Source organism: Callorhinchus milii, unplaced genomic scaffold (assembly GCF_018977255.1).
Source record: "Callorhinchus milii isolate IMCB2004 unplaced genomic scaffold, IMCB_Cmil_1.0 Scaffold8, whole genome shotgun sequence".
Lineage (NCBI taxonomy): Eukaryota > Metazoa > Chordata > Chondrichthyes > Chimaeriformes > Callorhinchidae > Callorhinchus > Callorhinchus milii.
In genome coordinates this window covers 5,136,269-5,161,473 of record NW_024704749.1, presented here as the reverse complement: position 1 = coordinate 5,161,473, position 25,205 = coordinate 5,136,269, and the positions used below count along the sequence as shown (strand labels likewise).

Below are 25,205 nucleotides of genomic sequence, written 5' to 3'. Positions count from 1 at the left end.
AGGAACTTACCAGGACAAATCAACACTTTCCTGTTCAAAGAATCTATCTTCTCATGTATATTGCTACGAAATACAAGTTTAGACAAGGACAGACTTTGATGAATTTCAGGTTAAAAAAATAGAATTGCAACACAAAGTGGTGGGCATGTAGAAGTCTCAAAATCAGTCCTGGAACTTTGTGTTAAGATTTAAGAGTGTTAGTTTTGGGGGAAACAAGTCAGTGGGACACAGATTTAAAACTTTTCTTTTATCTTTAATCCAACTGCTGAATCTCTAGCATCTGACTCATGTTTGAACAGTCATTTGGCCACTACTCGTCACAAAACCATAGCATACTTACTATTTTAATTTGCTCCGCATTATATAGAGGTATTTCAAGGTGCTTCACACAACGAGTTAATTTGAAGAGTTAGCTACGTAGGTTGACATGGCAGAGTCATCTCAAACTTCTTAATCAAGTGAATTTGATTGAGAGATTACTGGCCAGGACACCGGGAGAAACAATGCCTTGGGATTGTTAAAGGTCCACTTAAACGACCAGAACAGATAAAGACAAGACTTCAGTTTTAACAATTCATTCAAAGAACAGTGCCTCCAGTAATTCTGCAATCTCTGAATACTCCATGAGCGACAGCCTAGATTCTGAGTCCAAGTCCAATTTAGGGCTCAAATTCACAACTTTCTGATACAGAAGCGAGTGCACTTTGGACTACTTTGCTATCATATCGTAGGGGGAAAGAAAGCTAAGAATCAAAAAATCAGAAAGAAAATAAAACACATAAAAAGGAAAAGATAAAATATAAAAATAAGTCAACATGGTGGACAACAACAGGCAAATAGATAGCAACATTCGAGAGGTCCAAGCTAAAAATATTAGAAGACTTGCTCTATTTTCAATAGAGCTTTTCTGACCGAAGTCCTCAAGAGATACAGATGTTTGCAGTAATTTAACGCGATCAGTTTCAGCATAATGCAGCCTAAAAGATTTGACTGTGTATACATAGCAATTATAATCCTAAATAATGATGCTTTTATAGAAACTTTCACATTGCAAGGATGTTGTAAAGCACTTCACAGAATTTACTGTAAAGGATAGCTAATGACTATTTGTAGGCAAATGTGGCAGCTTATTGCCACATAGTAATGTCTGACAAATATCCGTGGAGTGAGCGACCAATTTATATCTGGGGGTTTGTTTGCCAGAATACCTGGAGGAACTCCCTGCACTTTGAATAGTACCAAGGGATCTTTTACATCCACCTGAACAAGCAGACAAGACCTTGGTGTAAATGTCTTTCCAACGGAGTACATAATATTTTTTTAAACTCATTGCTAAAATTGGGTTGGATGCAATCGTCCTGCCTTCTTTTCTGTATGTACAATATATATATATATATTAAAAAAACTGAACACATACCTCTCAAATAGGAGCTCTACAAAGGCTTTCTTCCACTCGCACGTTTTCAGGAGCACATCATCTTTCTTGTCTTTAAGAGTTCACTCAAAAAACCTTTGGGGAAGAGAAGTTTCCATTTTTAAAAAATTACACCAATTTACATTGTGTGTCCATCACTGTTGCACAGAATGAATTGTACACGGAATCTGAAACTGTCAATTCCTTCTGACATTTCTCAGATCCTTTTGTTATTTAGAAAGCTGCTGGTGTCACCTGCTAATTATTAACTGAATACTGACAATACCAGATGCTTTAAACTGTTTTTATAGCATGGGACATGGAATGTAAAACTAGTATTTTTTGTTATAAATATTGCATTCCCCAAATTAGAATTTGGTAAACATACAAAATAACATGGCAAAGCCTTTTCTTGCTTATACTGTTCCCAAATAATTTTCCTTTCCCAATTCATTTATGTATCTTGGTCAACACTCCCATATTACTGACATAATGAACATTCCTGTTTAACTCTGCCTCAACCTTTACTGGAATGTGGTTCTTCTTGTTCCTCAATCTCTGTATGTGGTCAAGCAAGATATTAAAGCCTGTGCTGTAACAAAAAAAGCTTAACAAACAGAATTTTAAGAGTTAAGTAACTGCTTATGAGCGCTGGCAACGTTTTAGGATTCAAAACAGCCAATAGGTTTTCTTTTATACTTAGATGCACAACTGTTCAATGAAGACTTAAAACAAGTGGGAAAAAACATGCAGATGGCAGGGAATAATGCTATTTGTGGAATGGTGAACCCTATTTCCCATTTCTAGGAGCAGATTTATTCATTGTGGTGGGTTCATATCTATTTTCTAGAACAATTATAGCACCTTTTCCAACTTCACACTCACAGAAAGATATTGCAGTATTAGTGGTTAGGAATTGGTTCCTTTCTTAAATAGGGTCCTTTAGTTTTAAGAGACAACCAACACAAATCACTTTTATGTAGTGCTGGTACTCCTCCCCTGAGCATGAGGATTAAGTTATCTATCCAAATTGTTGATTTGACAGAATTAGAAATGCTTATAGTTCAACTATTTGTGATTAGAGGGCTATATGTAGCCTGTAATGTCACAAAATTGATTTCTTTCAGCCTGATTTCATACCAACTGCCAGAAGGGAAATAGATTACATAAAGAGCAGAACTGAATGACAACCATTTCTAAACTGGCTCTGCTTTGGGACTTGTTGATAAGGGATGCACAAGTATGGTTAAAAAAATCTTGATATTTGTTCATATTCGATATTTGCCCATCATAGCATCAAAAAGTTTGAAACATTTCACAGCATTGTGAATCGTAGCAATTATTGGTAGTGCATGTGGCAGCCAATTTGTGAAAAAAAATGTTGCACAGTCATGGAATAACAAATTTTATTTGGAGAATGGTTGGTCAGGATACAAGGAGAAATCCTCTTCTCCCTTCCAATAGTGCAACAACAAATTATATTTGCATAGCGCCTTTCACTTCGGGAGGATGTCCCAAGGGGCTGGACAGTCAGGGATTTGGACCCGAGTGGGGGTTAGCATCAGGAGTGGTGGAGGGCAAGGAGGGTAGGGGTAGGAGGGTGATCAAAGGCATGGTCCAAGAGGAGGGTCTTGAGATGTGCCTTGAAGGAGGCAAGGGAGGCAATAGCAGTGACTCATATACAATAAGGAAGATCAAACCTTATGCTTTGCTGTGATAGTGGATCAGATAAGGTAGGGATCTGGTTACTGCAACTGGCATCAACAGTCCCAACCTGAGGGAGTATCATATCGCTATCCTGGGATGTTGCTGAACTCCCCACAATGCACAAATCATGCTCCAAAACACAGTTTACATTTACAATAACAACAAATTACATTTGTATAACACCTTTTACGTCAGGATTAACAGCATAATAAAATCTATGAGCAATAACCATCTTTAAGAACGTCTGGGGTAATCTTAGGAACCAGAGATTTCTGCGCGAAACCATCAAACAACTAATACCAAAGTTAATTTACTCCATTTAACTCCACATCACTGCTTAGCGATCAGGAATACTGATGAATTGTGAGCACGAACCTCACTACTCAGAGCTAAGGTTTGTTTTTAAAAAAACAAATAAAAAAACAACTTGAGTCATCAGAATAAGACTTTCATCGCAGCAATCTGGGCTGCATTGAAACTTGGATATAAGAATTAAAAGGACTACTGTGTACCTATCATAAACTGCCAAATCCTACCAACTTCCAAATACTGCACTACACAATAATGAATTTTAAAGAAATTAACAGTTTATTTTGTGACTCAGATAACAGGAGATAGACTTATTAGAAATTTTACTTCAGTAAAAAATGCAATATCATTGAGGTTTCAGTCTTAAAAAAATGATTACACAAAGTGTATAGCAACATGTGTCAAAGCCACTTGAGAATTTTAATGTCAATCTTTCCTCTCTCAATTAATTAGATCATACAATCAATGAAAAAATATGGCAAATTTGTCATGTGAAACAAATTAATTCAGTTTTGATATACTTGTGAAACTGCAAAGCCTGATGATTTAACATCATGTTACGCGTAGTGACATGCTCTAATGGGGAATTTGTATCAACAAGCCACTTCAAACAGCACTGCTTTGAAGTTGCCTGAGGATCCAATACTGGGAAAACCACAATTTAAATTGTGGTGTGAATTGCATTACATTAGGAACTCTAAATATGAGGAGCAGTTATCAAATTGCCACCACCATGTCTTCACCAATCCTTGAAAGCATTGAAATAATAATAATAATCCTTGCATGTGATCGTGCCTTATCACATTGAGAAGTCTCAAAGCCCTTCACAGAATATATTGTAAAGTGGATTGACTGCATTTTGTGAGCAAAACCCGGCAGCCAATTGATTATTCCCACCGGAAGGCGATCTGCTAATCGAATAACAATCGGGATCCTACTTACCGCTAGGTAAACAGAGGCGCGTGGAGTAAGGAAACTTCCCTATCCGAGAATCGAATCAGAGCCCTCTCAATTGCGAGGCGAGCATGCTAACTACTATACTATGAGACTCCACAACTATGCTATGGGACTCCATGATGGAAATGCATTATCACTGGTCCGTACTAACAGGCAGAGAGCAGGGTACCTTTATTCTGCCAACAACTAGTAAAGATGTCCCAACCCTAATTCTGCAACCAGTTTATACAGCTGGAGGGAACATTCAGGAGCACCAACAGAAACAGCTGGTGTGGTAGGTGTGTCAAAGCTTCCAGAAGCAACAGTGGCACAATATTTACTTTATATAGTGCTGCTGCTCAAGTCAGGGACAACACTAAAATCCACAATACAAGTAGACATTCCTGCTTAATCAATCTGTACGTCAATGGAAAAATCTCACTGTGACTTTCCTCTTTGCCAATAGGAGAAATTCTATTCAAGTATGGTATTCTAGGTACAAATTAAGAGCACAGGGGAGGCTGAATACGGCTTTATATAATAGGTGGTCATTACTAATCAATACAGGATGTTTATAACTAATGTGGTTTGCTTCCCACAGCTACCATTTCACAATGCTTTGATAATTTCCTCTCTCTCCCAGTAAACTACCAAAATATATACAACCAATTATTTGCGCGATGCACTTTAATGTACAATCTGCATCTATGTTAGTTTTCTATACAATCAATATAAGAAATCGCAAATACCTAAATCAAATGGATCAGAATGTTTAATTACTTTAATGTTCAAAATGATGCTGAACTCAACTTACTGCTACAACAACTTGCATTTATAGAGCGCTCTCCACGCCGGGTGGCGTCCTAGAGTGATTAACAATGGCGGAGCCCGATGCCAAGCCAGGGGGAGGGGGAAGGTGACCACAGGCACGGTCAAAGAGCAAGATCTTCAGGCACAACCTGAAAATGGGGAAAGAGGGGGCAAGGCGAAGGAATTAAGGGAGGGAGTTCCATAGCTTTGGGCCGTGGTGGCTGAAGGCACGGCCGCTTATGGTGCAGCGGAGAATTCGAGGGACAGGAAGGAAGCCGGAACCAGTAGAGCGGAGGCAGTGGGTAGGGAGGAGGAGAGAGGAGGTTGGAGAGATAGTGGGGTGCCAATGCGTGGAGGGATTTAAACATTAGAGTGACGATCTTGAAGTCAATTGACAGATAGCCAATAGAGTTTGGCAATTATTGGGCTAATTGGGGTGTAATTGGGACGTCCTCCCGACATGAAAAGCGCTATACAAATGTAATCTTGTTGTTGCAGTTTAGTGCGGGTAAGAATGAGGGCGGCGGAGTTTTAAATGAGTTGAATTTTGTGAATATTGGAGGAGGGGAGACCAGCAAGGAGGACGTTTGAGTAGTCCAGCTGAGAAGTGACGAAGGTGTGGACAAGGGTTTCAGCAGCTTGTGGAGTGAAGTATTGTCGGAGACGGGTAATGCGGCAGAGGAAGGCGGTCCTGGGCAGGGACTGGATGTGGGAGAGGAAGGATAACTGGGGATCGAACACGACGCCTAGGTTGTGCCTGGGTTCAGAGGGTTTTAAGGACAGACCGGGTAAGTTGAGGAGGTCTGAATTGCAAGACAGAAGACGTCAACGGGAGCTAAAGAGTAAGGTTATCTCAGTAAAGTGTTTTTAAAAAGACATTTAACCACCTCAACATCTATTCTCTACTTAGACCAGGGAAGATGGATCAGGCATTGTAATTATACAGTGTATCACTATAACAAGACGAGTGATGCATCAGAAGAGCCATCATCAACAAATATTGCTTTTCAAAAATCAAACACTTGGACTTTAATTTATAAGATACATTTGCAACTGTTTTTCTGGCTCTGAGCTTTTGAGCTTTGGGAATAACATCAGTTGATCTTTAGTTAATAATAATCCTTACATTTGAGAATTTAAAAGTTAAAGATGGAGTCACAGTGAGATTTTTCCAATATCTTTTGATTTGCTCAGGAAGGAAAGTCTGCTTACACTGGGCCTTTGTCTTGTGCCATCCCAGACTCTATACCACAAATAAACTTGTTTTATGCTTTTTCCCCCCCCAAAATAGACTAGGAGCATAGCAGGAAACCACATGGAATAGAATATAAAGAATTAGTTGTTAGGCCTTCAAGGACAATAATGCTAAAAAGACGATAACGTTAAAAAGGTAAATTTCCACAAAGGCGCATTTCTATTTCATTGTGGTTTGGTTTTCTGGCACTAAAACCTTAAAGCAGGAAAGTGAAAGGAGCCGTATGGGACACGGTTTTGAAGCATGAGCTGATAACTGGAGTGCTTTCACATTAGCATGATGCTGGTGCCCGTTATTGTGTGTATAGAGCACCACTGCATTGTAGCTACAAAAATATTCTGTAGACATTTCAGATCAAATTATGGAGCCATTAAGATATTAACACATTAGTGCCAAATATTACTATAACTACAGTCTTCAATGAGTGAAATGATTGCAGTCAGATCACACTGAACTGAAATGCGACCTTTTTCGGTAGTAAATCGTTAAATTTTACTGACTACTATGCTGGTCATGTACACAACATTACTTCATGGAAACACTTTATTTAGCTAAAAAGATAATGATACAATCTATAATTTTCAGTGAGATATATTGCAAATGAGAAAATCTAACAATACATATACGTCTGTTGAAATACCTGCCTATCAAACAGTGCACCTAGTTTGGGTTTAACATCTTTTACACAAAATCAAACAAGTCAGCAACCTGCAGTTATCCATATATAAGAGCGTGTGGTTTCAGGTTAGCCCAGAAACCCCATAACACAATTAGAAATCGATTCCAAGGTTATATCACATAGCTTATGTATAATTCAAAACAGTTGCAAGTGTCTCCAGGGTGGCAAATTATCTATGCTTTTAGCTCATACCAAGTTTCTTTGAAATGGGCTGCTGATTCACACCGAAGGATTTCTTGAGATAAAGTGCATCAATCAGATTGAGGTTTCGCTTAAAAGTTGAGAACAAAATAGGAATCTACAAATAATTTTTTTTATAATACTGCTATACATTACTGTACCTAGAATGATTAATGTCTTCTTCATGCTGTAAGTTGCCTAAAGTGGAGTTGAAAGCCTGATTTATACCACTGGTTCCATTGCTGGGTTAAGCCAAGATGGAGAAGTGTTAATGCTACTTTTTGGGGTTGTTCAACAGGACAAATCTAAAGCATCTTTAGACTGACTCTGGGTGCAGATGATCCAGAAGAACCCTGGCTTCATTCCAACTGCACCCAAAGTGATGTGCACTATTTTCAGTATCCTGGTAAAAACCTTTAGAAGCTTGAATGCAGTTTTCTTAAGCGTGTACCACATACCAACAGAATGACCTTAAGCTTTGGCACCAATGTTCTTATACATTTATGCATTTGTGTTGTAATTTGGGGCAGCTTGATATTCTAATGTACTGGAACTTAAATACAGAAACAACTAGAAACAACCAGTCATGCATCATTTTGAGTGGCCTGACCATTAATCATTATGTAGCAAATGCAGTTGTAGATTTTTCTAAACACTGTAAACAGTAGGCCAACAACACGACTAGGAATTTAATATTTTCTTTGTAAAGTTAAAATTTAAACAAGATTAAAAAGTTGCTTCAAAACATTTTAGTCTGTTTGTGCCAACACAGACAGTTTCACCTTCTGAGTAAAACGACAACATTCTAATGAATAAAATACTTCATGATTTAGTAAGGTTATAACTAGATTGAAGCACAGGCTTATCCAGAATCTAGTTCATCCCTTTCATCCCTTCTTCATCAGACAAAAGGAAAATTTGGATTTTACCAGTAACAAAACATGAAGACACAAACCAAGAAGACATTTCTCAGTGATTTTACTGCAGTGGCTTTGAACCAAAACCAATAATAGACCACCAAGGAATTAAGTCTGTCTCAAACCAGTCCAGATTCAATCAGACAAAAATACTGATTTTTCACTACCCGTGAAAAAGTGTCTGAATGAGAACCAACAACTCTGGTTTTCAAAGAAGAGTACAGTTAGAGCAGAATGCCTAAACCTGTTCCCATATTTATTTAGTACACGCGAATGTGTGTTTTGATGGCAAGAACCCCTTCCATCTTCTTCGCATTCCCTTTTCATACATCTTCTCACTCCAACTCTTGAACTCTTGCCAGGAAGGGGAGAAATTTCAGCAGAGAAGGTCCATCCATCATCATACCATACGGTCCCGTACCCCCCACCACCCCCCTGAGAAAAAGTTGCATACAGTATGCTCAATTTCCACTTCCCTTGCTCTTTCCTCATAGGAAGATCCAACACTCTCAACTTCGCCAGCTCACTCCTCACAAATTCAGCGGAGCTTCATTGGGATTAAAATCCTCATTAGTAAACTTATTGTGTTGACCCAAGAATGAAAGTGAAGGATCCCAATTCACGCAGCGAGAGAAAGAAAGATTTCTTACTACAGATAAACCATTTTATAAATATACATTTCCTCTTTATAACTAGGGGGACTACTTTGACCAGAAAGTACTCCCTCAAGACTAAGTGAGTAGCAAACCCATTATTTCTATGCTCAGATCTTGCAGCAAAAGGCAGCCAGTTACAACAGAATAAGAAAATGCACCTCAGCTCATTTCTTCCAATCCAATTGCACGGCCAATCTTTTCTTCTTGAGAGAAGTGAAAAATACTCCAGAATCTCTCATGAGCACAGAACTTTTGAATGTTCCTTTAATCGAAAACTACTGCCGATTTGAACAACAACGTGATCTAAACCGAGGGTGAAACTAGTGCCTCATCGAGTATTTCTCCATATATTTCTATATTCAATCCCCAAATTGTCCAATATATCCTCTAGTTCCTTTTTAACTAGATTTAACTAATAATTCAGTCACACAATCCATGTGGGACACTGATGTGTGCAATTGACTGCCGGGTTTTGCCTACAAAACACAGTCACTGCACTTTACAGAGTATTCTGTGAAGCGCTTTGAGACGTCTCAAAGGCGTGGTAAGGTGCTATATCAAATTCAAGGATTATTATTATTTATAAGGATTTAATTTAAATACATCTGAACCCAGTGGCAGCAATGAAACTGAACCGTATTCTTACACCAATTCCAGGCTAGATTATTGGTTTGTGTGGATTTTGCTGATCTTAAGTCTCAATTAATAATATTAAATGTTGCCTTCTTGTTACTGACTTGTGGATCAGTCGAAACAGTGGACTCATTTGTTCCATCAAAACCATTGCATTTTGGAAAGTTATTTTGTTAAAATGAAAACTGTCCCAGCTTTTCAAGTTTCTCTTTATACCAATCATCCCTCGTATCATCAGAGTGAATTCTCTGTTGCACTTAGCATTTTAATGAGGTGCCCAAAACAGAACAAAATCTGTGGCCTAACCAATATCTTATATAAATTCAACATTACCTCCTTGTTCTTGCTCTAATACGTATAGATGAATTATAAAACAAATCAGTGGGACACATCCCTCAAAATGAGATTCCAAAACAGTATTCAAATCATGTGGCAATGCTAACAAAGAAAAGGTTGTGCAATTTTATATGCCAGCATTCTTCAGCAACATCACAGAATTAAAATAGCTAACATTTCAGCAGTAGCAATCCTTTCCAGCCACTGTATCTTTGATACTGGGACAAAGTTTATCATAGGAAAAGAAACTTGCAACAATACTTCCAGAGAAAAAGAACACCCAGAAGCAATTAATCTAGATATAGACACAGAGGGTGCTTGAGAAACAATATACAGGTAACTAAAGCACTTCTTCAAAAACAATGAATCTGTCCAGAGCATAACAACTTGCAAAGCTTTTTACTCATTGATGCACAGCTTACAGAGCTGTTTACCACTAACCGTAGTGGTATTTATGATTACAAAAAAAATGAAAATTACATTTCAAAGCATTCAGTGTGTGGTGGTAAAGTTTCAACTTTGGCTTTAATCACATGTAGTTATCAGTGACACTCATACAAAAGGAGAAATTTCTGGAACTCAAAAAAATGAAAGTTTGCCTTCAATGTCACAGGACAATTTTTTGCAGTGAAAATTTTTAGCTGTAATGTCAGAAGACCATAACTCATGTCGATCAAAAACAGTTTTAAAAATGTTGGAAATTAACAAGCCAAAATGAACCCAGGTATTTAAATGAAAACCCCTCCAAAAAGAGAACTGTGAAATCTCTGACGTACAATAAGCACTGGCTTGGTTTTACTTGTGCTGAAACATCACTGATTTGTCTTTCAGCCAACTGGACATAGACAGCAACTCCCTGGTTGGTGCTTGTAAAATCAGTCCACAACTCCTGAATAATAAATCTGTGCAAAGGCTTCTTTGGCCAGACAGCAATCTGCAACAATTATTATACAAATAAATGATATGAATACGAGCATGATAATGCACTGTGCAACATTTTGACTATATGTTTCTCCCAGGCAGTTGCAGGCTGACTGTCTGAATAAATTGATCCAAACACTCTCCTATCACCTGACAGTTTAATTACTAAAGTAACTGACGAACAAGCTTACTAAAGACCTTAAACATTGAATGAGATTCACTTTAAATGAAAACACACACTATCATTTGTGGAGTCCTGTAGCTCAGTGGTTAGAGCACTCGCTTTGCAAGTGAGAGACCTGAGTTCAATTCCAGGCAGAGGGCGAAACCTTGGGCAAGTTTCCTTACTCCACACAGAGCCTAATAATAATCCCTCCAAAACCAAAAACAATAATAAATTGGTCATTTTCAATCCACGACTGTTTGTGGGACATTGCTGTGCGCAATTGGCTGCCGCGTTCGCCCACAAATATACAGTCAATTCACTTTACAGTGTGTTCTGTGAAGCGCTTTGGGACGTCCTCCCGACGTGAAAAGCGCTATATCAAATGCAAGGATTATTATTATTATTATTATCATTGTGTGTGGAAAAAGTCAACCATTTAAGAAATTAAAAAGGCACCATCAACATACTTGGCTGGCACATGCCAAATATCCCTGTGGTAACTTTCTAACACACCATAATAATAATATTCCTTGCATTTAATACAGCGCGTTTCTAGACATCTCAAAGCGCTTTACAAAACGCAGCAGCCAATTGCCCACAGCAGTGTCCCACAAACAGTCGTGGATTGAAGTGACCAAATTATTATTTTTTTCCTTGAGGGATTATCATCAGGCGTGTGGTGTAAGGAAACTTGCCCAAGCTTTCACCCTGCCGAGAATCAAACCCAGGTCTCTCGATTTGCAAGGCAAGCGCTCTAACCACTGAGCTACCATCTGCTTAAAACCCCCAAAAGGCCCCGCCGTCACAATCTGTATTCGTACTGAAAATTGGGGACATGCAAGCTTTTGCTGAACCAAAGCTTTCTGTCCTTTTCATTCACACCCACGTCTCAACTGTGCACAAGACTAAACGTAGTGATAACCAGCATTGAGAGTGAGGTATATCACAGCAAAGCCCAAATTGGTCCTCATCCCCGAATGTCACACATTACTTACAATACCTGACGAACTCTGGTGCATTTATTTTTCACTTCAGCAGAGCACAGATATCAATTGTAGTGTCCTACAACTGCTACTCTGATATCAGCTCACTAATCGACCAGAGTAAACTAGGGAGCTGACTTGTCCATGGCTGAGTGCCAAAATGATGTGGGAGATCTGACATATCTGTCGTGGGTGCAGATGAGCTGTATGATGGCATCCATTGAAGAAAAATAAGCAAGCCATTGCAAGAGTTCATTCCACTACAGCTAGAATGAACACTTAAATTGGCAACAAACATTGCGCAGATTTCTGAGACACCCATTCTAGGAATTTAATCTCTTTAAAAACCTTCACGGGAATGGCACACCCATTTAGGCAGCATATAAAGACAAGAATGTGAATGATAGATTATAATGATTTTCTCAACTGTGAAATTAGGCAAATTTCTGTAGGCCATAATAGATGGCTACGCAAGTTCATATACAATCTAAGTTTTAACAATAGAGCTTTTCAATTCAAACCAGTTTTGGAAAAACACCTTTCTCTTCAGAGTTCCCGTAGGGTGAACATCTCAAAGCTCTTTATAAAGATGAAGAAGCCTGAGCTGGAGGTGGGGTGGGTGGAAGATAGGATAGAGGAGGTGGACAAGGCCCCAAAAGACAAGCCTTTCTGCAGGTTGTGAAAAAGTTTTCAAATTTGGTCACCTTATAACTGCCCATGGAGAACAGATATGGAGATTGATAGCTAAGGACAAATAGGGAGTTGAATAAATAAACTGAAAGTTTAACATGCTATTTTAAGTATGTTCAGCAAAATACCACAAAAAACTGCAGTGAAACAAACGTTAGGATTAAAAGACATCTTGCACAAGTCACATCTAATGATAATCATAATCCTTGCATTTGAAATAGCACCTTATCACGTCTTCGAGACGTCTTAAAATGTTTCACAGAATATACTGTCAAGCGTATTGACTGAATATTTTGTGGGAGAAGTGTGGCAGCTAATTGCACAAAGCAGTGTCCCACAAACAGCAGTGGATTGAGTGACCAATTTATATATTTTTTGAATGAATTATTATCCCTGGAAAAGCAATCCACCAATTACTAACAACCAGCTTCCTACTTACTGCTAGCTTAACAGAGGTGTATGGAGTAAGGAAACTTGCCCAAGGTTTTGCCGTGCCGGGAATCAAACCAAGAGTGCTCTAACCACTGAGCTACAGGACTCCGTAATTCCATAAACAACACAACTGGGTCTAAACTGCTGTCAGTCACTACCTTTGAGCTAAGTCTAAGCTCTTATAAACTAGTCACACAGACACCTGCTGTCCAGATCTCCCCATGCTTGGATCCCTACCTATTAGTGAAAAATAAACAGAAATATCTCCTGAGTTCATTAAACATCTGTAGCCATTTAAAAGCTCTGCAAAAAATATGCATATTCATTAGATATTTTGGTAGTTTATTTAAGATTCTCTGGAATACTTGATACAATTTTTGCGGTCCAAGTTCAGAAGAGAAAGCCATCAAATAGGCTTTCCGTTGATATTATTCTCCTCCACTTATTGATCTCATTTCACACAGGGTTTGTTTAAATGCTGACGATCCAGTTGAACTACATTTTTTAAATAAATTTCTGATATGTGGAACATACTGGATTTCCGAAGCATGCAGTAATGTATGGCTCATTGCTACCTTATGACTCACTATGTTTTTTGACATTAAGAAATGGGACTGAATAGGCTTTGACTTCATTAAGTAATGTACCGATATTGTCATTTACCCAAGTTTATAGGTAGAACAACTCTCACAACAACCAAACAAGTCATTCAGGCATAATGGAAGGACTGATACCTGGCCCCATAACCAAGTAAATTCTCCCACTTGCTTGCAGGCAAGGCAACATTTGACTCTTTCCTTTCAAACAGAATCAGATATTTGAACAACTAATAATCTCACTGAGTATTTTAATATGAAAACATACTTCAGATCTTCTTACTTCTTTGCAAATTTGAAATAGGACTGATAAATAATCATAAAATCATATCACTGCACAGTCTGCAACCCAAAATATCTAAATGTCTAAACAACATAGTGGGTAGTTTTTTCTAATAGCTAACTAGCTATTAAATATATTTATATGTACACACACACACCTCTCTCTCTGACTATAGCACCCCCACCTCAGTGCTATATAAGTGCAAGTTTTTTTTTAATGATTTTCCAACATCCTTCCCCCCCCACTCCCCAAAAAGTCAATCATATGCTCATTGCAAACTATTCAAACAACTTTAATTAAACTCAAGACCTCCATCAAAACATCAGCATAATAATGCTAAGTGAGGAAATATAGATTGGTAACGTTACCACACTGCATTCAATAAGGTCTCAATGTCACACTTTGCTAACAATAAAGCATTTATCTAAAATGCTTCCAATCCCACTGTTATTAACACACATTCATGCAGTTTCAATAAAATTCAAAATAGGTTACAAGGAATGCATAGAGCTCTCTGGATAAACCATTGAAGACTTGCAACCTATTATGCTTAAACATAATACACAGGCAAGTGCAGAGATAGGCGATCACAGAGATGCTAAAGGATTAACAGGTGAGGGCACTGAAATTGATTCAATGGGAGACTGAGAATATTGAACATGTGGAGGTTAATGCGGTTGAGGATGTGGGCGGCAGAGTTTTGCATGAACTGGAGCTTGTGGATGGTGAAGCGAGGGAGACCGGAGTGGAGTGCTTAGTCTCTCAAGAATTAATTAATTGCAAATTAGGAACAAATTAAAAAAAGCAGCAGACTGTAAATGAAAACAAAGAATGGGTAGAAAGGAGGAAGGGCATTTAATAAGCTTCACTTTAAAAGTGTTGAAAACGAGGAAGGAAATGCAACAACTTGCATTTATACAGTGTCCTTAGTTTCAGAGCACTTAGCATAGTAAAACAAAAAGAGCGAAGGCAGTTAAATATTCGAACACCGAACAGACATAGTAGACCTTATTACTCATCTTTGCCATGCCATCTATTTTGTCAGTTAGTACTGTACCAATAGATAAGGAGCCACAAGGCTTTACACTAAGACACTGTATTAGGCGATCACAGAGTCATCAGCTCGGCTCTATCATATAACTTATAAGGTAGCTTCGTAGGACAACACTAGGGGTGCCTCAGTGTCAATGAGAGAGAGGGACAAAACCCAGCTCGGGTTCCTATTCCCGAGCACAAACCAATGCTCAAGTGTTGGGAGTAGTAGTGTGTACAGGTTTGGGTGACTACAGAATTGGCCTCGGCTGTAAGGCCTCTACTGATAAACTTGCTGTTTTAGTTCACACTTGAACAAAGTGCAGATGGGAGAGAGGAAGGAGAAAGAGCGAGGGTGGGGGGGGGGGGTAAAAGAAAAGAACGTTTGCAACACTGCACCCAGCTTGAGTCAGTGCCTTCAGGGAAAATGGCAAGGGGGGGAAAGGGAAATGGGAAATGTGTAGGGAAATGGGAAACCAACAAACAACCTTCAGGGGGGCGGAGGAAGGGGGGGGGGAAGGAGGAGAGGTGGGGGGAAGGAGAGGGAGGAGGGTAAGAAGGAGAGGGGAAATTAATAATTTCTACTTTCTCTTCTCCTCCCCGCTGAGCGAGATTCTCAGTTTGAAAACAAACCACTGGCAGTGATCTTAAAGAGGTAATTGAATCTTGCTCTCCTGCTGGCATTCATAAACAACTTGTGTTTTAATCAGTTTATTATTAGGACCATTAGAAAACACTGACTAATTACCAACAACACAATGCTCTACACTGCATACAGAGGCAATACTTGGCCAGCTTCTATTTCTCTAAATAACGTTTTTAACTCCAAACTTCAGCTCTGCAGGTCTGTTGTCTTACAAACATTGTGAAAAAATGAAAAGCATCCAATAAGCCAAGAAATCTCAAAAACTAGAAATTTACCAATTTGCCATCATTATCATTTTACCCATCTCTGAAACGTTTTAGAAAATTCCAGAATAAAAAAAGCCCCATTATCAAGTAAGAAACGAACATCGCCTTAGCATCCTATGGAAGGATAGGAGCCAAATGATGCTTAATAGCCTCTCTTCGCCCACACTTATGACGATCATCTTATTTACTGAAATGTATCGAATCAGTTAAGCGAGACACAACATAAGCCTTCAAAAGCAGAAACTTCAACATGACTGATCAATCTGTCTTTGGAGTTTGAGTCAGCTCTCCAACCATCGATAAAGTATGTGATCCACAACATCCTCAGTGTTTCATTACCAGGAAATGAATCACTGGTCAGACAGGTACAGTTACCAAGGAGATTTTGAACATTTTGGAAAAACAATCAGACCACCAATTACAATGTCTTTTTAATCCTTGCAAAAATGCAAACCGATAAAACTGCAAGAAATATTGCAGCAATACTTTGTTGCCTATTCGCATTGTCCGTCATTGGGGAGATCTGGGTTGCTTTCCTCTATGGGAGTTGAATGGATCTGTAAAATCGGGCTCCCAGTTCCTCAGAATAACTTTTAAGATCTGTATCCTGACCTTCAATTGCCTCACAATCTCACTAGGCCCTATGCAATGTGTTCTAGTCCTTTTCTTCTGTCCATACATCCACTCTTCCAGCCTATACCTATTCCTTCCTCCTCATTCCTTCCCTCCTACCACTAACCTTCTCTTTGACCGTGCCTTCAGCTCCCCTCTCGACTCTCTACCCCTCCTCGCTCCCTCCCTTCCTTCCCCTCACCCTGACCATTTCCCCCCTGCTCGGGTCCTGACCCAACTGTACAGTGCCTTGGGACGTCCTCCCGACGTGAAAGGTGCTCTATAAATGGAATCTTGTTGTTGTTGTTGTTGTAACAGTGAAGCCTTCAGCCACCAAGCACTTGGCCACATTAATGTTTCTGAAATCTCTTCACCTGGCTTCCTCTCTCCTCACCTTTAAGATATTTCTAAAAACTAATCAATTCGACCATGCCTTTGGTTAATATCCTTGAACTTCCATTTTCCCTACTCAATGTTCTCAATAATATCTGCCAGGTGCTTTGAGAAATTCATTTGTGAAAGGTATTACGCAAGTGCAGTTTCTCCAAATTGCTGTGCGCACGACTTACTTTTATTTAAAAGAACTGAATTTTAGTAACAAACAGATGGAATCACAGTTGGTCTTTTCTGGTCATATTTCATTCTCTCTACGATTAAGTTTAACACTGTGGCTGGTATTACAAACCTTGTAATAGGTTTGAATTAAATAGTCACATGTAACTGGATTTCCATCATAAATTACTCCTGACAAAACCAAAAACAATCGATTCGAGGCAATTCAGAAATAAGATCTTACTTACAGTGGCGACTAGAAATGGGATAACTGCAGAGCAGAACCTTCAGCCAACGCAGCTAACTTCGAAACTGTACGAACAAGCTTGAAAAATGCTAAAATGCTGCAACAGGGAAGCGAGAAACTCACTTAACTGAAGGATCCAATTCACTCCAACACGATGCTTCACTTCAGTAAAGTAGTCCTCACGTCGTCTGCGTTCCAGAGACCGACCCCAATAGCTAAATATGCTGCAGTATTTCGGGCTTTGCAAACGAGAATAACGATCCCAATGCAATGAAGGCGGCGAGTCGAGCCGTGAATCCGCGTTACCGTCTTTAATGAACACCTTTTTTCCGGGGTGGGGTGGAGTGGGGTGGGGGGGGGGGTGGAAATGTACAACCCAAGTTAAGCTAAAGTGAAGCAGGATTCAGTCCCTCAAAGACCCCGCCCGACTGTGACACGCACCGTCCACGTTTATAAGACGAGTCGATCGATGAACTTCCCCCTTCGCAAAGAAAAAAAAAGTCTTGAAAAATAAGCGCACAAAAGTAGAAGGGTGTGACTGCGATAAGACACTTTTATATATATATATGCAGATAAGAAGTGAGAGAAACTTACAGCGGATCAGCGGGAGAACTTTCGTGAAATTAAAGGCTTCTTTTTAAAAAAGAAACAGAGCGTCTTAGGAGAACAGTTCTTCCCCTCTTCGCGTGTTTTTTTTATCTGCAGGAATTATTTAGCGGAAGAAGCACGATGACAGCGACTAATTTCTCTCTCTCCCTCCCTCCCTCCCTCCCCCGCCTCTCTCTCTCTCTCTCTCTCTAACTCGAGGTGTCAAAGCAGGAAACGCAGCTCTTGTTTGCCCTTCTTCTCTCCCTGCCCCCACAGCACAAAATGTCATATTTTTTTTAAATGGAACAGGAGCTCAAACCCACCAGCTCCAAAAATAAAACTGTCCTGCCCACGATTTCCTTTAATTTGCTGTGTTTTAGAAAGAGAGAGAAAAAAAATCCCAACAGTTTTCTAATATAAAGGCAGATTAATACACGTATTATAGTATATGTGTTTAAAAAGAGGGGGAGGTTAGATAGATGGAGGGAGGGAGGGCGAGAGAGAGAGAGTGAGGAAGGCGAGAGAGAGGGTAGGAGAGAACAGAGGATAGGAGGGAGGGAAGGTGAGGGCAGGAGGGAGGGAGAGAAGGTGGAGAAGGGTAGGAGGGAGAGGGCTTGGAGGAGGGGGAGAAATAGAGGGCAGGAGGGGGATGAAGAAGGAGGAGAGGGTAGGAGGAGGGAGAGAAGAGGGAGAGGGTCGGAGAGATGAGAGGGTAGGATGGAGAGAGGGTTGAAGGAAGGCAGAGTTGAGGGAGGAGAACCGGTATCCCCGGGGGTAGAAGGTGATAGTAGCTACGTGCGTATGTGTGTTTATATGTGGGTGGGGGGGGGGGGCTATTATTTATGCCATAAATCAAGAAATATTCTCTCTCTCAATTCTCCCCCCCCCCCCCCACCAACCCCACTCCTCGGTCATTGTGGCGCCTGTCGGTCACACCTCTGTGTGGGGCTCCTTCTCTCTGTCAGTCAGTCAGTCAGTGTCTGTATCAGTCTCTGACTTCCTGGACAGAGAGAGAGAGAGAGAAAGGGAGAGAGGAAGGACGGGGTGGGTTTGCCAAGAAATGTTTAAAAATACTGTACGTTTGTAGAACCAAATTACCCCCCCACCCACCACACACACACGTCGTCCCGTCCCCCCCCCCCAATATTATCTCCGCATCCCCTCCTATATTGAATCACAAGCAGAGCAGCCCCTTAAATCATATAGTGTTTTTTTTTGCCCCGGGGTTGGGGGGGGGGAGGTGGGTGGGTGGGACGACGGAGACGGGACAGACACTGTGTATGTATGTAAGAAAAGGTCTTTCATTTAATTTAACGCCCCCCCCAAAAAAAAAACCCCCACTTATTTATTTCCAGAAATATAAATACATTGATACCGACGTAAGAAAAGGTCTTTGTTTTTTAAAAGAAACCCACCCCGAAACGTGTTATTTATTTATATTTATCTTTATTTATTCAATTTAAAAAAACAACAGATAAAAAGGAAAATTTTCCACTCCCCCCCACACGCACACACATACACCCCCCCCCCCCCCCCCCCCCGGGCCCTCCTTGCCCCCAAGCCACATCCCCTCCCCCCCCCCCCCCCACACACACACAGACATACGCACAGCAAGAACAACAACAACAACAACACTACCACCAATAAATAAATATATATATATATATGTTATATAGATACCCGCCCAAATTGAGCGTGAAACCCGCCCAATCTGACAACGTTAAGTAAGTGAGTGCAGTATATAAACGGCGACAGGAAGGAAAGACGAACTCTACCTCAGTCAGTCAGTCACTCACAACGACGACGACAACAACACTCCCCTCTCTCTCTCTCTCTCTCTCCCCCATCACCACCTCCTCCTCCTCGCGCGCGCGTTTACCTTTTCAAATCCTCAACGGTCGTCAGGGGTTGTCTCGCGCCCGTGAGGCGGCGGCGGCGGCGGTCACGGCGGCGGTGATAACCCCGTCACCCCGCCACCCACACAACCCGCTCCTCCTCCTCCTCTTCCTCCTCCTCTGCCGCCGTCTCCTGCCCTCTCTCTCTCTCTCCATTCATTCATTCATTCCCCCGCTCCGTGCTGCCGCCATCCCATCCCATCCATCCTACTCCCACTTTTTTTTTGTTGTTTTGGTTTTTTTTGGGTTGTGGGGTGGGGGGAGGGGAGAGAAAAGGAGGTCACAACCGACATGGCGGCCGCCCCACGCAGGCGCACCGCTCCCCTTGGCTTCACTCCTTTACCCTCACCAAAGAGGCACACACGGCCGCAAGAGCCGTACCTACCGTATCTGCCTCCTCTCTTCCTGGGAGGACTCCGCTGTTTTCTGTCTCCCTTCCTCCTCCCACCCCATTAAGTCTGTTTTTGGACCTTCCTTTTTTTTTACCAATAAGGATAGCAACAACATCGGTGCCACCGGGACTGGTAAGAAGATAATTCATAAATGGCTTGACAAGATACCCAGTGCCCAAACTGTCACCCTCAGGCAGAAAGCAGATATTTTAGGAAGTTCAAATATCTAATAGAAAATAGAAAAGTGACATCCATTAAAAAGCAGTGGTGGCCAACCCATAACCCGCAGGGCTGTCAAGACACTAGTCTAGGTAAGAGTCTGTGTTCCAGCCATCAATAATGTGCTTCCAGCTTTTTCTTGCTTTAATATTTCTTTACTTAAGGCATCCAATAATAATCATCATCATCATCATCCTTGCATTTGATCCTTGCATCTCTTCGAGATGTCTCAAAGCACCTCACAGAATATACTGTAAAGTGAATTGACTGTATACTTTGTGGGTGAAATGCGGTATAGCAATTATTATTATAAGTGCCTTAAAGATGTTATTATATAAAAAATCACCTTTAAGACAACTGCACCATGGGGAACTTAAGTTGCAAGTCAAACATTAGTCTTTGACTTAACGTTTTCCTCCCCTCACTATCTACTTCAACCCTATAAAAGTGCAAACATGCTTCAAATTTAAAATGCAAAGAGCAAGGTCACATCTTTTCGGAAGTGTCCCTCAGTTCGCATTCTCAATTAAAATTTCAAAAGTAGTTCATCAAAATGTACAGGATAACAATGTAATGTCACCTAATTACACCCAAGAGTAATAGTTCTTACAGATAAAAAGATGACAGGTATATTCTACTCAAGAAAATATTGTATTCTGCTAAAACGCAGTGATATGGAAGGCTCATGATTTATAATAATCATTCCATTTGATATAGCATATTGTCACATTATTGAGACGTCTCATAGCGCTTCACAGGAGCAAAAGTGGCAGTGCACAGCTCTGTCCTTCAAACATGGAGTGACCAATTTTATTTGAGGGATTGTTAGCCAAGAAACCGGGAGCAACTCGCTTCTCTTTTCGAATAGCGCCATGGGAATCTTTTAATGTCCACCTGAACAGGGAGACGGGGCCTCGGGTTAACATCTCATCCAAAGGATGGCACCTCCGACAATGCAGTGCACTGCAATGGAGTGTCAGCCTGGTCTCTATGGGTAGCGACTATATATATCAGATCTTTCTTTTTTTTAAAAAATGTTACCTGCTTTCCCAATGAGTGATCACAGTTTATTTCAGCAACTGCATTTACCTTTCTCTGAATCCTGGTCGTACGTAGGCATATGCTGATTTTAGCAATCCTGCATTTAAATATTTTCTTTAAAAAGGGAATAAAAGCACTTAAGAGGTTTGCTTCTTCGTGTCTGATGGTTGCCAACTTTAGCCAGAGACCCAGTACCTCCACGACAAATCTCTGCCTGTCAACCAGAGGCCATAGTTTACCTCACTGAGCCAATTACTCTGCAGTGCAGCTAAATTTGGCAAAGTGAAATGCTTTGCAGTTAAGCGATTACAGTGCTGCGCTAGTCTGCAAAAGCGTATGAGTCAGAGAGATCAAAAAAACAATCTGGAAAATGCGAAGGTGGATTATGACGAATAATGCAATGTGCTCTACCTATTCCTCCCCCTTTTACCATTCTTTCATTCGCCACTTTCCTGAACACTGCAATCCTGCAATTGAAAACAACGTCAATATACGGGTATCACATACTCATTTTATATATAGTTCACTTCAATTTGCATCAGTGACTTCAAATAGAATACGGAAACTTGCCCAAGGTTTTGCCAGGAATCAAACCCAGGTCTCTCTCTCGCGAGGCAAGTGCTCTAACCACTGAGCTACAGAACTCTATTTATGACAAAGGGGCATTCAGGATGTAGACGCAATTCCAAGTTGATTTCTCGGCAGTATATGAACAGGGAGCCATTTTTGACTCATTCAGTCTACTAGACTGACCCTCCAAGAAACTTTGCTACCTAAACATCACTTGTGACTCCCAGTTTCTTCTCCTTGGGGTAGAATTCTACAGGCACTGGTTCTATCCCCCTCCCTCCTACTTGCTGAAGAGGCCATTATTCATGCATTAGTCTCCATAGTGAAATTAGGCAAGATATAGAACTGCTGGGAATGTCACAACAGGCAAGCTCCATCCTGCCTTCATCAAGGTTCTACAAGACCGAGTCAACCATAAACTAAATAATTTTTTACAACATTTTAGACAGACATGATGAAGAAATAATAATAATTCTTGCATTTGATAAAGCACCTTATCACGTCTTCATAGAATATATTATAAAGTGAATTGACTATATTTTGTGGGCGAAGAAAGGTGGAAATCATCCATATTGTATTGGGGGAGTGGGGAGGCAGAACGAGGTATATGACTGGCAAGAACAACCAAAATGCACTCTTAAGCCAATTGCAGCATTGCAAAATAGTAATCACTGCTTTAAACTGGAAGCAGGGCGTTTATAATAAATAAAACGTAATCCTTGCATTTACACAGTGCCAATAAAATTGAAAGGTTGCAAAGAGTTTTCATAGGAAATTGCAGCCAACTGTCGTGACTATTTGGAGGTACTGATTAGTGTGTGATTAGTACTCAGATGCTTAATTGCTTTCCTTTTGTTACTCACATTTCCAAGAAAACCAATACAATACAAATTTACATTTATTTATATATCGCCTTTCACGTTGTGAGGACGTCCCAAGATGCTTAACGTTATTGGCTTGGGGCCTGAAGGAAATAATTATCTGACAAGTAAAAGAATGCACAAACTATTGAAAGGGTGCATTATTTCAGATGGTTCTGAGACACTGCCCTGCGTGAATATTTTCTTAGAAGCAGTCCATCACTACATTTCACAGCAATTCCCTGTGAAGTGCTTTGAAACTGTTCTAGGTTATAAGAGCTACATAAAATGCAACAACTATTGAAAGGATGAATAGCCTTCTTGTGTGATAAAAGAAAACCCAGACTGCGCATGCACACTCAATAACTATACTAATAATCCTTGCAGTTAATGAAGTACCTTATCACTTTGTCAAAGTGCTTCACAGGATTTCTGTAGTGACTGTATTTTGTAGGTGAATGCACCATCCAATTTTTGCACTGCAATGGCCCTCATGCAGCCAAGAAGTGAATGACGCTTGGCAGAAATTCCCCCATACCTACAAGCCATTATGAATTGCATCAATTACCTGAGTTAGGACATTTTGCAGATTACAAACGCTGCATCAGATGATAAGTTTGCCCTGGATGAAGAAGGCCTTTCAGCCTGTCTGATCTCATTGTTCTAATCTAGAATATCCACCTTTATCATCCTCCTATCACAGAGTCCAGCTGCTTTTTAAAGGAGTACCAGCATCCAGGCCTGAACCACCCTTCCTGTTCCAGTTGTTAATTACCCTCCAGAATAAAGGAAACCTTCCAGGCATCTGTCCTAAAATTGCCTTATGCAAAACCAAACCTATGTCCTATTCTTGTACGGCTTCAGTGCATCTGAAACTATTGTTTTGTGTTGACTTTCTCAATCCCCATTAAAAGTTTATACACCTCTGAGACGTTTTCTCCCAACGCTGAAGAGCCTCTAGCATGTTTAGTCGACGCTCATTGTGCATTCCTCTAATACTTGGGATCATCCTCACGCAGGAATTTTGTTTTGGTCAGCTGGGTGACACATGGGGAAACCCATCACCTCAAGCTTGAAGAATATACCCACTCTATCCATAAAAGCTTTGGCTTAATAATAATAATAATAATCCTTGCATTTGATATAGCGCTTTTCACGTCGGGAGGACGTCCCAAAGCGCTTCACAGAACACACTGTAAAGTGAATTGACTGTATATTTGTGGGCAAACGCGGCAGCCAATTGCGCACAGCAATGTCCCACAAACAGTCGTAGATTGAAAATGACCAATTTATTATTGTTGTTGATTTTGGAGGATTATTATTAGGCTCTGTAGTAAGGAAACTTGCCCAAGGATTCGCCCTCTGCCGGGCATTGAACTCAGGTCTCTCACTTGCAAAGCGAGTGCTCTAACCACTGAGCTACAGGACTCCACAGAGAGTCTAAGTGGCTAAGCGGGAAGAATACCTGCTCCCGGTCCGTCTCCTCCAAGTCCACTGACGAGCCAGGCCGAGCTGTCATCGTCAGCGCCTTGGGAGTACTGCAGACCCGCCCGGCTCAGGAACCGGACGAACGAGAGCACAAGTGTCCGCCGCAGAGGGTGGACTTGATTCTGACATCCAAGGCACCTTTGGAAGCCAACTCAACTCCCGGGAGAAGACCCCCTCAGGAAGCAGCACAGGAAGGAGGCCGGTTACGCGGCCCATTCCAGTCCGCACCGGCTCGCAGAGCAACGACGCTCAACGCGGGGTGGGGGCAGAGTTGACGAAGAGGTCCTGAACGCAGGGACGTCATTTTTTCCCCCTCTCTCTCTCTCTCTCTCTGCGAGAGGTTCGCCCTTGAGAGGTGAAGGGCTTTAATGATAAACGTAACACGCGCGCAATCGGCTGCCGCGCTTCGCCCGGGGGGGGGAGGGGTACACAGTCGATTCGCTTCACCTCACGGTATATATATTTCAGCGAAGCGCTTTCAGACATCTCAACGATGCGCTCAGGCGCTACATCACACCCGAGCGTTGTTATAATCATTATAATAATTATCGACAGTAATAATAAATGCAGCTGCTGCGCGCGCGCGCGCTTTACAAACAGCGACCCCCAGGCCACGTGCCGTCACTCGCCGGGGCATCAAGGCTCCCTCTCGAAGGCCCCTTACCCCCGAGGCGCCCGCTTCCTTGCCTGATATAAATTATTCCCCGCATTGTTATTTTTTTCCGTGTGTTTGTGTGCCGAGCGCCTCTTTTTGATTCAAATACAAACACGTACAATATTTTTTTTAAAAAAATCTTCGATTGATCAAGCGGTGGGGGGGCGGGGGGAAGAGCCGAAAGGTTGCGGGGCGGTCGAGTCGAAGGCCCCTTCAGGCAGGCGGGCGGGGGGGAGGGA

At 41.1% G+C, this 25,205-nt stretch overlaps 1 protein-coding gene across 6 annotated transcripts in view; it reads right to left on the bottom strand.

The window, feature by feature from the left end:
- Positions 1 to 19,847, bottom strand: part of taok3a (TAO kinase 3a) — a 58,058-nt gene extending 38,211 nt beyond the window's left edge. For 3 of the 6 annotated variants that reach the window (XM_042337179.1, XM_007899059.2, XM_007899056.2), the window contains exons 1-3: positions 19,726 to 19,847; positions 17,382 to 17,580; positions 1,418 to 1,510 (exon numbers count right to left, since the gene is read on the bottom strand). The gene's annotated coding sequence lies outside the window, so the exon portion shown is untranslated. Of the gene's footprint in view, positions 1 to 1,417; positions 1,511 to 17,381; positions 17,581 to 17,852; positions 18,026 to 19,725 lie in introns of those variants that run through there. The other 3 variants (XM_007899060.2, XM_007899057.2, XM_042337180.1) reach the window with 3 other exon arrangements.
- Between the last annotated feature and the right edge of the window lie 5,358 nt (positions 19,848 to 25,205).